The sequence below is a fragment of the Miscanthus floridulus genome, chromosome 4 (assembly GCF_019320115.1).
Source record: "Miscanthus floridulus cultivar M001 chromosome 4, ASM1932011v1, whole genome shotgun sequence".
Lineage (NCBI taxonomy): Eukaryota > Viridiplantae > Streptophyta > Magnoliopsida > Poales > Poaceae > Miscanthus > Miscanthus floridulus.
Window position 1 is genome coordinate 55848176 of NC_089583.1, and position 18159 is coordinate 55866334.

The window sequence follows — 18159 nt, forward strand, 5'->3', positions numbered from 1 at the left end:
CCGTGCGACTCCTCCTTGCGCTAGCTACCTAGGAGGGCTGGCGTGTTCATCACATGGACGTCAAGTCGGCGTTCCTTAACGGCGACTTGAAGGAAGGAGGTCTACGTCCGCCTGCGCAAGGCCCTCTATGGCTTGCGGCAGGCACCGAGGGCGTTGAATGCCAAGTTGGATTCCATGCTAAAGGGTATGGGCTTCGAGCAAAGCCCGCACGAGGCGGCCATCTATCGACGGGGCAGTGGAGGAAATGCTCTGCTGGTGGGTGTCTACGTCGATGACTTGGTGATCACCGGCACCAAGGATGCGGAGGTGGCGGTATTCAAGGAAGAGATGAAGGCCACCTTCCAGATGAGTGACCTGGGGCCTCTCTCCTTCTACCTGGAAATCGAGGTGCACCAGGATGACTCTGGGATCACGCTTCGACAGACCGCCTACGCCAAGCGCGTCGTTGAGCTAGCTGGGCTCACCGACTGCAACCTAGCTCTCACTTCGATGGAGGAGAGGCTGAAGCTGAGCCGCGACAAAACGACGGAGGAGGTGGACGCTACGCAGTACCGGCGTCTTGTGGGGAGCCTTTGCTACCTCGCCCACATACGGCCGGACTTGGCATTCTCCGTCGGCTACGTTAGTCGGTTCATGCAGCGATCGACGACGGAGCACCAGCAGGCTGTGAAGAGGATCATCCGCTACGTTGCGGGGACTCTCGATCACGGCCTCTACTACCCTAGGTGCCCTGGGGCAGGCACACTTCATCGGGTACAGCGACAACGACCATGCCGGCGACATCGACACCAGCAAGAGCACGAGCGGGATCCTTTTCTTCCTCGGCAAGTGCCTCGTTAGCTGGCAGTCAATCAAGCAGCAGGTGGTGGCCCTGTCCAGCTGCGAGGCCGAGTACATAGCGGCCTCCACCGCTTCGACTCAGGCGCTCTGGCTCGCTCGACTGCTTGGTGATCTCCTCGGCAGAGACACTAGAGCGGTGGAGCTTAGGGTGGATAGTAAGTCCGCCCTGGCAAAGAACCCCGTTTTCCATGAACGCAACAAGCACATCCGGGTGAGGTACCACTTCATCCGAGGCTGTTTAGAGGAAGGGAGCATCAAGGCGAGCTACATCAACACCAAGGACCAGCTTATGGACCTGCTCACCAAGTCCCTTGGGAGGATCAAGTTCCTTGAGCTCTGCTCGAGGACCGGGATGGTTCAACTTTCCCACAAGACGACGCACAAGACTTAGGGGGAGAATGATGGATAAGTCTAGCTGGTCTGGTCTTTGTGGGGCTGCTGGCTGTTGCTGCCACAAGGACAACATCTTAGCATCTAGGACAACATCTTAGAGGACAACATCTTAGCATCTTAGACTAGCAGTCTTGGCATATGCTTGGCTGGCTAGCAGCCTATAAATATGTATCCCCAACCCCTCAGGTTGGTATGGCATTTGTGTGAGAAATAAACCAGAAAATTGCCCCAACTCCTAGTGTCATCCTCTCTCGATGAGAGTAAGAATTCTGCTACTACAAAGAGTAAGAATTCAGCGACTAACAATTATGTGTGGCCTGCTAGGTCCATGGAGGCACATCTTCCTATGGTCAGCTGTGCTATACATATCTGATTAGTTTTGATGTGAACAGAGTCTGTCTGGTTTCTGTTCAGGCTAGGCTCTAGGGTTGGTTTATTTTTTTCCTCAAACTAGGCAGGAGAACTGCGTGCCATTTCATTAAGTAGAGACAAAAAAAGAAAAAAAACCAAAGGAGAGGCAAAGCCAATTCCTTAGGCCACACCTAATACATGGCTAACAGCAGCACTCGCTGCAAAGAAAAAACACGACAAAAAATGCCATCTGGAGCCTAAGCAGGCGGTGGCAATGACCTACAAAGGAGCTGTTGTAATGCCTTAGCACCAGCCCAATACCACAGATTACATTCATAGACTACAAGTACAACCTTTTGAATGCAGGGACTACCTCTCTCAAATACCGAGTCATTCCTATGTTTCCAGATCTCCCAAGCAACTAAGATAATGAGTTAGTTAAGCCCTTTCTTTATCTCCTTTGGAACCGCCTTGATTGTCGTGCTCCACCAGCTACTAAAATGGGAGTCTTCTGGTTGTGGTGCAAAAGGAAGCAATCCCAACACAGAAAAGATAGCTGTCCAAACCTGCCTTGCAAACACAACCAATCAGGATATGCTGGATTGTTTCATCAGCCTGATCACACAAGGGATGGAAGCCCTTGCTTTGCAGCCGTCCAGCAGCGATTCTTGACCGCGAGCCAGACGAAGAATTTGCAATGAAGAGGGGCCCGAGATTTCCAGATTCGCTTCCAAGGTGCAAATTTGATGGTCCCTGTGAAAAATGCCACATAGCCTGATTTGCTAAAGAGCCTGATCGTGTAAGTCTCCATTGGTGCTGATCGGAAGTGTCCTGTTGAAGAGCAAAATTGTCAATCATGTCCCAGAGTTGCAAGTATTCCAACAAACTTCAATTGTCAAGGCCCCCTTGGTGTCAGCCACCCAACTTCTGTTCTGTAAAGCTTGTGCCACTGTACGTTGTTTCAAGGCTCTCTTGGGAATGATCTTGATCAGGTTGGGAGCAATGCTCTGCAATACGTGGGACTTGCACTGGTAAACCTGCCCAAAGATGTTCCTCATCAAGCTTTTGTGCCCACAGCCATCTGATACGGAGTGACCAGCCCAAAGTTTCAAGGTTATGAATGCCTAGCCCCCCAAACTGAATTGGGCGTTGATCCTTTTCCCATGAGACTAGACAGTTACCCCCATTAGCCGCCCTTCCACAAGAAGCCTTGTCTTTTCTATCAATGGCTTTTAACACCAATTTTGGTAAATCCATGGCAACCATAAGATAGATCGGGATAGCAGTGAGTATCACCCATACTGAGACCAAACGACCGGCCTTATTCATAAGTGATGCTTTCCATCCAGGAAGATTATCAGCCACCCTGTTAATAAGAGGTAACAGGTCAGACTTGGTGGGTTTACGGAGAGTTTATGGTAAGGTAATAGGGTTCGTTTATTGACCTAGTGAATCTACTCACTCCGTTCACAAATACTTGACAAATTTGATTTTGCACGGTCTTCAATGCATATCTTCCACCTCTAACTTCCTCCAGTCTAGTTTGTAAGGCGCCAAGCTCAAATTCCAGATACCAAGGAGTGTGAGGAGGCCGAGGAATCATATTAAACCAGCGTCGGAGGCTGATCTCATATGGGCCTCTACATGCCACATGGCAGCCTTGTATTGGATTCGTTTCCTGGCCTGCATGCACGCATGTATGCAGTTGTACTGAAATTACTACTAGGGCACGGTTTACAGCCCAACAGGAGGCTTAACTACATGGCCATGTAAAAGATGCTTAGGCTGCCATGACCCTAATTAATTATTAGTCTTTTAAGGCTCATTGAAAACCCTGTATGCCAAACTTACTGGACTTTTGCCAAAACTCCCAAACGCCTAGGAACCGGACTGCAGGGAGTATTTTGAATACAATCAATTGGTATAACTTACGTGCTTCCTGAACAACAGTCCTATTTTATACACTGATGGGGTTGTATCACGTCTCATGAAACAAATAGATGAAAAACAATCTAACGCTAGTCTGGTCACCATTCCATTAGAGAATATATAATGCAGTTAGGAAAGGACTTAATTCCCTGATCATCCTTCTGGAAGCACAGGAAGGAACTCACCCAGATGTTCAGAACCTCTTATACAAGATGGCTGAGGTGGGCAGTTTGTGGTGCATGACTGGTGCTATGACCCTCCAGGAGCTCCTCGTGACCTCGTAAGGTTGCTCACCCCTGACCTTTTGGCTTTGGTGTATTTTGAATTTGGAAGCCCTAATTTAGCAGTTGGTTGCTTCGTAACATGTCTGTGGTATTAGAAATAGGCGAAAGAATTAACATATTTCTTGCTGTCACTCTCCCTAGTTGGATTTAAATTCTGGTGGCACCAAGGATCCCCTCACTGGCAACCCAAAAAATAGTGGATATCAATGATTGTGCTATTCTAGGTTACTATTTTGATGTTGGTGATGCTACTATAATCTACACAAATGAGATAAATAGTTTATTGCTATTCTCTCTCAAATTGTATCCTGTTTCCTATAACTAGTGAATATGCACGTGCGTGTCAACACGTGTCTAAAAAAAATTCATCACAAGGGATTCAGTACACAATATTTATTAAATTATTTTTTGAAAATAAAAAAATAACTAAACAGCTAATAAACAGGATTGACGACAACTTCGGTGAGAGGATTTCAAGAGGTCACAATAACTTAATTGGTATTTATTTTCATATATAGTACAAGTACAATAAGATACACCATGTACCTTGACAAAAATATTTATTTTCTTTAGCTAAAAAGGGCGTACCCAGTGCAGAGAGCTCCCGCTCTGTACGGGGTCTGGGGAAGGGTGTTAGTGGCAAGCCTTACCCTCGCCTGTGCAATGCGAGGAGACCGCGACTAGAATCCGGGACCTTCCGGTCACAGGCGGTAAGATTCTACCGCTTGCACCAGGCCCGCCCTTCATTTTCTTTAGCTAAAACTTATGCTAAAAGCAATGTTGTTACTTAGATTATTAAGGACCATCAATTAATAAGTCACAACCAAAAAGGAACATACATACATCATTTATACTACATGAATAATCATTTCAGTGGCATCTTTTGAGCCTGCTTTCTAACAATGCATCTGTTATGACCGGCACCCATTATACAAGGCGTAGGCCCATGACTAGCGGGCCAGGGGGGCCTAGGGGCCTAAAAGCCCATAGTTATTTTATTTATTCCTATTATTATTAGAGAAATTATTATTAGAGAGAAGTATAAATACTTGTAAAGACTTTGAGATTGGATTAAGCAGAAACAGAGTTGTTTTCGGCTTCTTGAAGGGAGCCGGGATTTCCTAACCCTAACCGCCAACTACCGTTGTCGTGCGTGAACAGTGCCGTCGCTACTGTAGCACCACGAGAGTTCTAGGGTTGCATCAGCAGCTGCCGCGCTCTCGCCGCCACGGCCCCTCGCCGGCGTCGAGAGTACACACCACGTCGTCTCCTCTTCCACCCCTATAACCTACGTAGTAATGCCGGTAGGGCATCAAGTCCTATCAGCCTGGTATCAGAGACCTTGCCGATCATGGCCTTCCCTGCTGCCTCCACGTCCACGCCTTCGCCGGCGATCTCCGCCGCGCCGCTCTCCACCACAGCGCCTCCCGCAACTTCAGGCGTGGTGGTGACCCCGTCGCTGCCGCTAGGATCGGTGGCTACGCCGGCCCCGGTATTCTCGCCGGAGCAGACAACGGCGGCAATCGTGGACCTCAGCCACTGCATGCGGGAGGTCCAGGAAACGCTGCGGGCGCTCCTCCAGGGACAGCTGACCATCACGCTGCCGCTGCCCACACAAGCCGCCACCACCCCCTCCGCCGTCGTCATCAACCGCATCCTACCCGGCCATCTCGTACCCCTACGGGATGCCCAGCGCGGCACTGCCCTCGCCGCCGGCCTCCGTATTGCTGCCGTCGACATATGTTCCGATTCACCAGATTTGTTTTCCTCCGTCGCTCAGTTCCACGACAGAGCCAATCTACTCCACGGCGACACCGCGGGCGTTCATACCGTCGGCGCTGTCGTCGCTCACGGTGGGCCGTTCGCAGCAGGCACCCTCTATGGAGGTGTCGATGGCACGGTCCTCCATGGCAGTAGCCTCCTGCCGCACTCCATCGCCTCTCCAACCATCGACAGCTTCCCTACGGGTGCTAATCAAGGCGGCGAGTAGGGGGGTGATCATGGGCGCCACCCCCCGAAGTTCTACAAGCTGGAGGAAAACGAATCTGTTGAATCGGAACATATGTCGACGGCAGCGATACGGAGGGCAGACGCGTCCTTTGGCAGGGCGTGCGCAGCCACGACACGGCGGTCCCACAGCAGCACCTCGCTGCACTCTCCGCCGAGGCCCAGCAGCAGTTGATGGACTTGCTGCTGCAGCAGCAGAGCGCCGTCTTCGACGAGTCCACAGGGCTCCCACCGGTGCGCCCGTACGACCACCGCATCCACCTGTTGCCCGGCACCGCCTCGGTCGCGGTGCGCCCGTACCGCTACCCCCAGCTGCAGAAGGACGAGCTGGAACGACAGTGTGCACCTCTCCGTTCTCTGCACCCGTCTTGTTGGTACGGAAGGCGGACAAGTCTTGGCGCTTCTACATCGACTACCGCGCCCTCAACGCCAAGACTTCCAAGGAGAAGTTCCCGATTCCGGTGGTGGATGAGCTGCTTGACGAGCTCCATGGCGCTCGCTTCTTCACCAAGCTCGATCTGCGCTCTGGGTATCATCAGGTGCGGATGCATTCCGACGACATCGACAAGACTACCTTCCGCATGCATCACGACCACTACGAGTTCTTGGTGATGCCGTTTGGGCTCTCCAACGCCCCAGCAACTTTCCAGGCCTTGATGAACGATGTGCTCCGACCCTACCTACGGAGGTTCGTGCTGGTATTTTTCGACGATATTTTGATCTACAGCTCTTCATGGGCTGAGCACCTGCAGCAAGTCAACATCGTCCTCAATGCGCTGCGGGCACATCATCTTCACCTGAAGCGCTCCAAGTGCTCATTTGGGGCGACATCGGTGGCCTATCTAGGCCATGTGATCTCCGAGGGTGGCGTCGCCATGGACGTCGACAAGGTCGCCGCTGTTGCGGCATGGTCGACGCCACACTCCGCCCGGGGCCTCCGCGGCTTCTTGGGCCTCGTGGGCTACTACCGGAAGTTCATCCGGGACTTCGGCCTCATCGCAGCACCACTCACGCGTCTCTTACGGCGAGACACGTTTGCATGGGACGACGACGCAGCAGCAGCATTCAAGGCGCTCAAGAGCGCCTTGACCACAGGGCCCGTTCTCCAGATGCCGGACTTTCGCCACGACCTTTGTCGTCGACTGCGACGCGTCGGGTGCGGGGTTCGGTGCTGTCCTACATCAGGGCGCGGGACCCCTCGCCTACTTCAGCAGGCCCTTTGCTGCCCGGCACTTGAAGCTTGCAGCGTATGAGCGGGAGCTGATCGGCCTGGTGCAGGCAGTGCACCATTGGCGTCCATACTTGTGGGGGCATCATTTTATGGTTCGTACTGACCACTATAGTCTCAAATTTTTGCTTGATCAGCGCCTATCTACCGTTCCGCAGCACCAATGGATCAGCAAGCTCTTCGGCTTCGACTTCTCTGTGGAGTACCGCCCAGGGGCGTCTGAACACCGTGGCGGACGCTCTGTCTCGCCGGGATGCAGAGGAGGGGGCCACGGCCACCATGGAGGGGGAGACTGTGGCTGTTCATGCCCTGTCCAGGCCGACCTTTGCCCTCCTGGATGACATCAGGCGGGCAACAGCGATCGCGCCCGATGGCCAGTAGCTCCTCCAGCAGCTCTGGGCCGGCGAGCTCTCGGAGCCGTGGCACCTCGACGACGGGCTCCTTCTCCATGGGTCCCGCATCTTTGTACCATGGGGACCTGCGCCACCAGGTGCTCCTCCTGGCGCATTCGGCTGGCCATGAGGGAGTCCAGAAGACCCTCCATCGCCTCCGCGCCGATTTCTACATTCCACGGGATCGCGTGTTGGTTCAAGATTGGGTGCGTTCTTGCACCACCTGCCAGAAGAATAGGACGGAGACGTTGCAACCGGCGGGGCTGCTGCAGCCCCTCGAGGTGCCGTCCCAAGTGTGGGCCGACATCTCGATGGACTTCATCGAGGGGCTGCCCAAGGTCGGTGGCAAGTCTGTCATTCTCACCGTGGTGGATCGCTTCTCCAAGTACGCCCACTTCATCGCGCTCGGCCACCCCTACACCGCCACGACCGTCGCCCAGGCCTTCTTCGACGGCATTGTCCGCCTTCATGGGTTCCCGCTGTCCATTGTCAGTGATCGGGACCCCGTGTTTACCGGGCACGTGTGGCAGGATCTCTTTCGGATGGCCGGCGTTAAACTCCGCATGAGTACGGCGTTCCACCCGCAGACGGATGGCCAATCTGAGGTGGTCAACAAGGTCATCGCCATGTACTTGCGTTGTGTGACGGGTGATCGCCCGCGTGCATGGGTGGACTGGCTCTCGTGGGCGGAGTATTGCTATAATACCTCCTTCCACACCGCCCTGCGCGCCACTCCCTTCGAGGTCTTCTACGGTCGGCCTCCTCCGCCAATGTTGCCCTACACGCCAGGGACGGCGTGTACGGAGGCTGCTGATGCTCGTCTACGATCCCGGGATGAGGTCCTGGCAGAGGTTCGCCAACGTCTTTTGCAGGCCCAGCAGCTGTCCAAGAGGTATTATGATGCAGGGCATCGCGATGTGGAGTTCCAAGTGGGTGATTGGGTCTGGCTGCGGTTGCTGCATCGCACGGCGCAGTCCCTCGAGCCGGGCGCCAAAGGCAAGCTCGGTCCCCTGCTACGTAGGGCCCTTCCGCGTCCTGGAACGCATTGGCCGGGTGGCGTACCGTCTGCAGCTCCCGGAGGGTGCTCGTTTACATGATGTCTTCCACGTGGGCTTGCTCAAGCGCCACAAAGGGGACTCGCCAGCAGCGCTGGGCGTCCTTGAGCCGACCCTGGACGGTCGGCTACTGCCAGCTCCTGCCAAGGTGCTCCGGGCTCAACAACGCCGGGGTGCCTGGCACGTACTCATCCAGTGGCGTGGCTTCTCCGAGGAGGCAACATGGGATTCTGTCGACGAGTTCCGCACCCTCTACCCCGACTTCCAGCTCGAGGACGAGCTGTTTGCGCCGGCGGGGAGAGATGTTGTGACCGGCAGGCACCCATTATACAAGGCGTAGGCCCATGACTGGCTAGGGGCTGCCGGCCAGGGGGGGCCTAGGGGCCTAAAAGCCCATAGTTATTTTATTTATTCCTATTATTATTAGAGAAATTATTATTAGAGAGAAGTATAAATACTTGTAAAGACTTTGAGATTGGATTAAGCAGAAACAGAGTTGTTTCCGGCTTCCTGAAGGGAGCCGGGATTTCCTAACCCTAGCCGCCTCCTGCTGTTGTCGCGCGTGAACAGTGCGTCGCTACTGTGGCACCACGAGAGTTCTAGGGTTGCAGCAGCAGCCGCCACGGCCCCCCGCCGGCGTCGAGAGTACAGACCACGTCCTCCCCTCTTCCACCCCTATAACCTACGCAGTAACGCCGGTAGGGCATCAAGTCCTATCAGCATCCAAATTGGAGCCTGCTTTTCTAACAATACATCCAAATATAAACACTACTTTATAAGCTGGCTAAATCTTTGCTCACATAGGATCCTCTAATCTATCTTCCAAGAGATGTAGGAGAAACATTTACGCGGGGAAGATTCTGGTCCTGCATGTTTTTTTTTGAAAAATAAGTGCCCACATAAGCTCCACATTATTTGATCTTTAAAACAACTGGATAACACCAAAGCCTTTAGTTTGCACTGTGAGAAACCTGCAAATGGATAGACCACAAAAGAATTTATACAAGATTGATCTTGATTGAAATGATCATGAACAAAATAGTGCATCCCAATTTTGTTGAACGAAACAAGCTAACAGAAATACTCCGAAATGAAAAAGGGCCATTAAAGAATAGAAAAGAAACCATGCATGAAGTCTACCTTTCTAGCACGTACATATGTACTGTTCTCAACAAGCTGGATATGATGGTGTGGCGATCTAATTTGCAGCCAACACCAAAATGATCATGTATATTCATAGGGTTAAAATAAACGATTGGCCATATATGAACGAGTGACTGAAGCTAAAATGGAATTGAAACGTAGTCGCGCTTATTTTGTCAGCAAAAAAAGCAGGTAGTTCACTCAGTCACCATAGTCAATACAGTTAAACGGCTACCTTACAGTAATAGAGGCGAACTCAATCTTGCCATTCACAAAAGAGACATGAGTTGGTAGTACATTTTATTTCGAGCCAATTCCCTCAGTGCCATTGGAAATTTTACCTCTTCTCTCACCGCCATCGAAATTTTTGTACTTCCCTCATTGCCATTTCCGTCAAAATCATGTCTGAAACTTAAAGCCTAAATAACATACCATTTGGTGTGTTTCAGGAATAGTAGTGGTCGCCGTAGCGCACGGGCGCACAGTAGAGAATGCATGTTTCAGTTCCTTTTTTCATGCATAAAGATGTCTAGCTTTACCTCCTAAGAATTAGATTAATTTTTAAACATGATTAAGTTGAGTTTTCTTGCCTAAATCAATTGGTCCATACTTTTAACAATGAGATGAGATTATATCTAAGGTTGTTGCCGAATCAAGAAACAATTAGCAATCGGCTTATTTGAGATCCATTTTCGTGTTCTCTTAAGTAAGATTCAAATCCCCAAATTAAAGAAACCTCAAGTATGATTAGTTGATCCATTAGTTTGGATACGGGGAGTACAGCACACAGGAAGGGGATCGGACTAACACGAAACCTGAGATGCAAATCATTAAAAAAGAAGAAGAAGAATCCCCAAACCATATCTCAATGAGCAGCCATGAGATTGGCCGCCACCATCTGAGATGCGACCGTCGCGCCTGCACCACGCGCATAAGTGCTGCCACTGTGCTAATCTCCGGCCGCCGCGCACGCTCGGGTAGCAGCAGACGCCGCTGCGCGCATCAGATCCATGGCCGCCGCTGCCATGCTGTGCATTGCGCTCGGCACCGCCGGTGTCTCCGCGCATAAGGGCTTTGATCGCTGCCGCACGCACGCACTCTGGCCGTGGAGCCGTCAGGCCATCCTCTCCTCTGCCCCGAGGTGTGCTCAGGGCCACACGACGCTCGCTTCGTCCCCTGGCCCCGCTGGATCTGTCGTGCTCGAAGAGAGAACCACACGAGAGGAGGGGACGTCTTAGGGGAGCGGCGATGCCGGAGTGCAGGAAGATGGGATGGAGTGAGCAGTTATCCGAGGGAAAGAAAGAAAAGCAAGGGGAGATAGAAGGAAGGATATGCATCCGTGATCGAGGAAGAGAGAACCGCATGAGAGGAGGGGAGTCGTGTGTGCACAGGCGGCAGAGAGGGTGGATCGGGAAGGGAGACGTGTACAGCAGGCAGGTAAAATTTCTTTCGGTGGGAAAAAACAGGCGTGGGAAGCCAATGTAAGAGACAAACAAGTTGTAAATGTAAAGAGTTTCCGATCGAGTCCACTTGTCAGATCAGTGTGGAAGAGTTAGATGCGTTGAAGTTTAAAGTAGATTTGAGTGACAAGAATTAAGGTGGGTAGGAAATATTTGGGTGAGACTAGTTTCAATTCCTTCGCTCCTTTACACTATAGATATGGAATGGTGGGAGTATAATCTATACACGAGTAACCAGCCATTCCTTTTGGTACAATGGTTTGTACTTGTTGCCATCTGAAATTTTCCCAGTTATACTTTTTCGACCTGTTTTGGGGAACTATCAGCATTTGTTTTCCATAGTTAAAACATAGCATTGCAAGATATCTTCTGCATGCTGTTATGAAATAACAAGAGCAACTTCATTGGCATAATGGACATAATCCTCGAATGCCACACCTATTTTAAATCTGTTGATATTAAGATATTAAAATGAGTCGTCGAACCTTTTCATTTTGTAAACCTAGGGGGCAATCTGCATCTTACATGGGTCAGACCTAAAATGTTGACCGCACTATTCATGTTAATGCTAGCTTAATTTTTCATTTGTGATAGCAGCCCTGGAAGTTGCGGTGTCATGCTAATTGATAGTTTTAAGCTTCTGGGTGGAACATGTACTTTAGCATTTTGTATCTGAGCTTGTATTTGCAGTGGTTGAAAATTTACAATTGAAAAATATATTGTTTCTTCAGTTTGATATTTCCATGTGTAATTGCTGGTTATTTTTTGCAGATTTTGAAGGCAATTGGGATGGTCACAATGCTATGCATAACATAGATCGGTGAAAGGATCTTAATGCTCATGGTGAATTTGATGTCGATCGGGTGGGTACAGTAGTAGAGCTCTGCGGCAAGAGTGCTGATATAACTAGCTTCCTTTGCCTCCTAGTTAAAAGGTTGAATGTAAATTCGTTTACTGCTATGTTATACCAGATCTGGTGATTTTTGTACTGCTTCCTCCGATTCTGGAGACCAGTGTAATTTTTGCAAATAAATAAGCCTTCTGGTGAAGCAATGGTTCTTATCGTGGCTCTCATGAGCAAAAATGTTCAGCAATTCCTCTGTATTTTCTTTGGTGGGAAAGGTTACTAATTCCGTTAAGTTTGAATCACATTTTTGGATTTTGGCCATGATTTAACTTATCATTTCTTCGGTTAGAGTAGAGACGTGAATTTGAAATTCTTGGGTAGACTCGATAAAACCTCATAGATGAAATTTCCTAGCCTGACGCAAAGGAATGAATTAAGCCTAGAAATACAAAATAACTGTATGAATTTGTTCTTCTATTTTTACTAAACTCATCATATTTTACTGCAGTATTACCTACATTACCCAACTTTCTAAAGGAGCTTCAGCTGCTGAAGCCGGATTTCCTATATATTTAAAATTAATCCGTACAAGGGTTAGGGTCTGCTTGGTTCTACGCATCTTGCCTTGCTTGGATGAGCAAAATTCCTTATTAAAGGTTAGCTGTGGCAAGAGGCTTGTTTGGCAGTTTTGTCAGGATGAGCAAGATTTCTTGGCAAGCTGTTTGGTAACATTGCTAGGAGCTTGTTTTTGCTGGCAAGATTATTGTCCTGCTTGTTTGGAACCCTTGGCCCCAGTAGATGCCTCTCAGCACTTCCCCTTCAGGTGAGAGTTACCAACATCCATTTAATACAAGAAGACTTAAGCTTTAGCACTAACTATTTGCAAGTTAATAGTTGAAGAACCAACTGTCCAAGAACGTCTGAAAGCAAACAAAAATGCAGACTCCATGGCAATATTTACCATCGACAACCCAACCGTTTGTAGTTTAATAATTCCAAAATACACTATTAACCCTGCTAGGCCCATAGGGGTGGTTGGCCGACTCCCTATGATGGTCCCACCAACCTTCCAATTCAGGTACTTGTGTAGTTTTCAATTTAAATCACACTTCTTTACCGTTTGCAGCGCGCGCTCTCTCTCTCTCTCTCACATTGTCTAATTTCAGCAGGGTTTACAATTTTACCAGACCCCCAGGTGGGTGTGGGAGTTGGTGGTGACACTATTGCACTGGTGGAGGCGGCTGTTGCTTGCTCATCGCAGTGTCCACCTTCACAAATGCTTGATCTATCACTTGCTCCGCCCCGGCTAATACCTGATTTGTGAGGTTGTCACCAAAGTTGTTTCGGATCCTTTACTGACATCCATGTAATTTTTTTTTTCTGCAAGCATAGCAAGCTGGAACAAACGTTTGATAGTATAAAAGTCATTATAATAAACAATATCCTATATTTCATGCCTCAAACCACCATAAAAACAAACAATTTTATCTTCTTCGCCCCCTAATATCCCACAACGTATTATACTAGTATGAATCACACACCATCGCGTGCGGAGGCGATGAAAATGCGGCGACCCGAAGGTAGTTAGATATATGTTCAGAACGTGCATGTTACATATGTTTTGGAAGTTTGTAGGAAATAGGTAGCGTGCCCGTACGTTGCTACGCGATAGCTAATATTTTATACTAAAAACATACGGATCGCACGATAAGATAACAATACTGTAAAAATTAAATACCAACGTTAAAGTGACATTTAATCCAAAAAGCAAAATTTATAAATTTAACAAACTCTAAAGCTTCCAGAGATTGGGTCGAATCCAACCTAGAGCCTCGGAACCCTGCATCTTTTCCTAGACGGGCTTCACTTCGGATGCGCCGGTAGCAATATCAACGATTTCTAGTCAATGGACTAAGTCGTATGGATCCCCATACAATAGCTTAGACATGTAGATTTTGTTCTCCTTGTACTTGGATACACTTGTTCCACTGAAGCTTTTATGGAAATATTTAGACACGAACAGTGTCTGATCACCGATGTCCCTCACCCTGGACCACTTCGGCGTACGGTCGTGGAGGTTGCACTTGTAGATCGCACTGCTGTAGGTGAAGCTCTGTGTCTCGTGGAACGTGCTCACCATGACACCCACAATGTGCAGCTCACTGTTTGATTCTAGGTAGCTACGGTGGCAGAGCCCCGCAGGTGGCGACAGCGATGGCAGTAGCATCGCGGTTGGAGTAGCGCCAACGGCGTTGTTGTTGCAGACGGAGATTTCTCCAGTGCAGTCGATCGCCAAGAACTTTCTTGATAGTGGACGATGGACCCCACGAAGAACTCTAGTTTGGTGTTGAGCAGTGTCCATACGCTGTCGACTCCAACTCGGCAGAACACGACCTCCGTGGAGCACCCAAGCAATGAATAAATGAATGCACACAGTACCATTAACATAATCAACAGAACAAATCAAGCTAAATTGAAAAAAATAAAAAGAAACAAAATAATGACTTAAAGACTATACGCACGTCACTCACGATCACCTAGATTGGGAACGCCTGATGCCTTCATCTCAAGCTGCATCTTTTCCTATCTCCATGCGAAACTAAAACAATCAATATTTTTCCATCCCTGCCCGCATGCAAATAAAAAAGAGAGATATGCTAGGTACCTAGCCAAATTATGTGTCTTCTGCAAAGATGGTGAGTAGGACTCTAGCGAAGAAAATACTTTGTAGCTTGGTGTTGAGGATCTGTCGACCATAGCGGTTTATCAAGTACGGTATTTGTTAAATTGAACATCAGCTCAACCATTCAAGTGAACATGAGAACAAGATCTTTTTTTTATTTCTTTTGAGCAAACCTATGATAGACAAATGTACACTCATTAACTGAAAAAATAATAACCTATGATAGATAAATGTACACTCATTAACTGAGTAAATAATCAGACAAAGGCATAATCAATGCCAAAAAGCAAAGTTCATTTCACGAGAGCAGGAGCAAGTCTAGACAGACAACCACATGCATCTAAATTAGTACGATGTCTGTTGGATATACATACGTTTGTTAGTTTCTTGTGGAGCAATTTTTGCATAAATGTATAGCCATGAATCTGGCTAAAGCCTAAGAAGATAGTGATTGCAGTACATAAACCGGATGACCAACCTTGATAAACGTTCCAAAAAATGCGGGACATATAGTGTGCTCGTGCGTTGTTACGGAACAACTAAATTTTTATATTAAAAATACACAGATTGCACAATAAGATAACAATACTGTGAAGTTAAATACCCACATTAAAATGACATCAATCCAAAAAGCAAAGTTCATAAAATTAACACGGTCATGAAGAGCACGGCGTCGCAAGCTCACCGACTCTACTATATAGACCTTTCCAAATTTTTATTGACTCAGATAAGTAACACATAAGCAATGCCCTGCCACATTTTTGTTGACTATTCACTTTGTTTTTTAAGAAAACATGTGATGGAGAGACATTGTTGGTTTTTAACTTTTTTTTACATCATCACTAATCCAATTGAAGAGAGAGGACCATAATTTTTTTAAGAAAACAATGTCTATGAATTGTCACATTCCCATAAAACTGAACTGATTGTCATCTTCCTATTTTTGCCAGTAAAATTATCTGAGCTTTATATGTATAACCTAAAAACTGAACTGCTTGTCATCTTTCTATTTTTGCCAGTAAAATTATCTGAGCTTCATATTTATAACCTGGACTCAACATGGCCATGCCAAGACATAAAAAGTTACTTTAGTTACAATATCATTATATTAAGCTCAATAACATGGTAGGTGATTGTGCTTTGCATCAAGCATCAGTGTATCAATGCCAACCATTGACTCATCCTCTAGAGTTTATAAATGTAAGCCATGGCAATAAATTGCAACAATTCAAGGCAAGTTCAGTGAGAAATCCCTCCTTTTCAAGGTTTAACTTCAGTGAGAAATCATCATTCTTTTCTTGCCTGCCTACATCAGATTGTTCAAAAATGAACAAAGATCAATCTACATGCATTTTGCAGTGCAGAGATAACTTAGTGACTTGGCTTGGTGTTGCTGTTACGGGAACACCAATTCAGCGAGCGAGGTCTAGAGGTGCAAAGGCTTGATGCTAAACATCTGATTACCATATAGTGTAATAAAAAAATTAGCAAGCCAAAAATTCAGTGGCCATAAAAAAAGTTGATAAGAGAAAAGTATCTAATATATTTTACCAGTAAAGTATCTAACATTGGTACACCAAACTCGTGAATTGAGACTATTAGTAAATAAATAAGGCTCAAGTGTCAATGTTTGACCACCTGATAGCCTGCCACGGGGGTCCCTGGGGCAGTATGTTCAGGCTTTGGCGTATGCAGAACTCGACGGTAAACACAAGAGACAGTCGATTTATCCTGGTTCGGACCCTCGATCTTTGATCGAGTAATAGCCTTACATCCAATTCGGCGTTAGCCTTTGTGTTGGATTGATTGTCCAGTGTTGTGTTGTACAATTATCCTCTAAACTCCCGATCCAAGAAGCCATGCCCTCCTTTATATAGTCAGGAGGCCAGAGCCCTAGTCAGTTTACAATAAGAGTTCCTAGTAGGATTACAGAGTAATACTACTACTAAGATTATAGGAGAAGAGTCCTAGTTAGACTAGTTCTCCCTTTCGTACGGGGTATCCCGTGGGTCCCACACCGACAAGCCCTCGAGCACTTCATGGTTGAGTTCTGGAAGCCTCATCTTATTCCTTCAGGTCTTAGTCGAGTAGGAACAAGCGTCGTTTGAGTGCTTTCTTGAGTGAAACCATATAGCGCTTCATGAGATCTTTGCGTGGTGTGTACCTTTTTGAAGAAAAAAGTACTCCCATTTGGATGTAGCCCCCGAGCCTCTTGCTGTTTGGCACAAGGAGCTTGAGGGTCTTTTCTTGAAATCGCCTTGATTCTTCATCGAAAGGTTCCCGAGCGTGTATCTGGGTTCTTTGTCGAGAAGAGCTCGGATATAGCTATTTCTGGGTTCTTTTCGTCGTGTGGCCTTGAAGTCGTCTATCTTGAAGAAGTCTTATGAGTGATGTGCACTTTTTTGAATAAAAAAGTGCACTCACTGAGTGTAGCCCCTGAGCCTCTTGCTGTTTGGAACAAAAAGTTGGAGGGTCTTGAATCTTTATGCTGTTTGAAAATTCTGAGTGTAGCCCTCCAAGCCTCTTGCTATTTGGAACAAAAAGTTGGAGGGTCTTGAATTTGAGTTGTTCAATGAATTGAAAACTTCCCCTGTTGCAGCCCCCGAGCATTGTTCAAAAAGAGCTCAGATACAGAATCTTGGCATATTCTCTGGTAGTGTGCTGTTGTCAGGTGTAGTTGTATGGTGGTGGTTAAGTGTAAATGCCTTTTGTTCATGGGTTGTACTGTGTTGGTATATTCTCATGAATATTCTTATTGTTGAGTACTGTTCCTTCACGCCTGAGTTCCCTTTTATTATTGAGTTCTATCTTTTCACTGTGTCCTTTGTTAGGCTTATTCTGTTGGTGCTCTTGGTCCATGTGCACTGCTCCTTCGCTCTATAAATAGCCCCATAGAGTCTGAGACGGGATACAGAGATATCACAGTCACGAAGTTGCGATCAAGTTGCTGGACACAGTGGTTTACTGCATCATATATTCTATGTCTACTTCCTCTACCTTCGGTCAAAATGGCTGATGCCTCAGATGATTGGATTGGTAAGTTGTCTGAGAGAGCTTCCTGGTTCTTGGTAGCTTTATGCTGCAGATCTGCTGAAGGTCGTAGAAGGGTTGTTTCTGAAATTGTAAAGGCATTTAACTATTTCATTGGTTCAGCAAGCAACACCTCCAAAGGATCTTTAATACCTGACAGAAAAGTTTTGGTTTTCTCTGAGCTTGTGAATTCCATATTGTCGCGGAATAGTCAGAGCAACTTGCCTTTTCTTGGTTGCTCACCTGATATTGCAAAACCTATGGTAGATGGTGGAATGGTGCAATCTCTTTCTGGTTTGCTGAAAGTAATTGATCTTGACCACCCAGATGCTGCAAGGGTTGTCAACCTGATATTGAAGGCTTTGGATAGCCTCACTAGGACTGCTTATGCCAGCGATCAAGTCCTCAAGACAGATCGATTTACCAATAACAGATTACCAGGGTCACATGAACAAACACGTGAAGCTGATGACACTGTAATCCATGAACAAACTACAGACGACACACATCATCATCC

At 47.5% G+C, this 18159-nt stretch overlaps 1 protein-coding gene and 1 long non-coding RNA gene across 6 annotated transcripts in view; both read left to right on the plus strand.

Moving 5' to 3' along the window:
- LOC136549712 (E3 ubiquitin-protein ligase UPL1-like) overlaps window positions 1-12221 on the plus strand; it is a 33748-nt gene extending 21527 nt beyond the window's left edge. For 3 of the 5 annotated variants that reach the window (XM_066541093.1, XM_066541097.1, XM_066541096.1), the window contains one exon: window positions 11854-12221. The gene's annotated coding sequence lies outside the window, so the exon portion shown is untranslated. Of the gene's footprint in view, window positions 1-3686; window positions 3799-11853 lie in introns of all 5 variants that reach the window. The other 2 variants (XM_066541094.1, XM_066541095.1) reach the window with 2 other exon arrangements.
- A 233-nt stretch (window positions 12222-12454) lies between these two features.
- LOC136551518 (uncharacterized) lies at window positions 12455-13302 on the plus strand. The gene is made up of 3 exons (XR_010782593.1): window positions 12455-12752; window positions 12824-13007; window positions 13099-13302. It is a non-coding gene; the product is annotated as an uncharacterized lncRNA (long non-coding RNA).
- Window positions 13303-18159: the final 4857 nt, after the last annotated feature.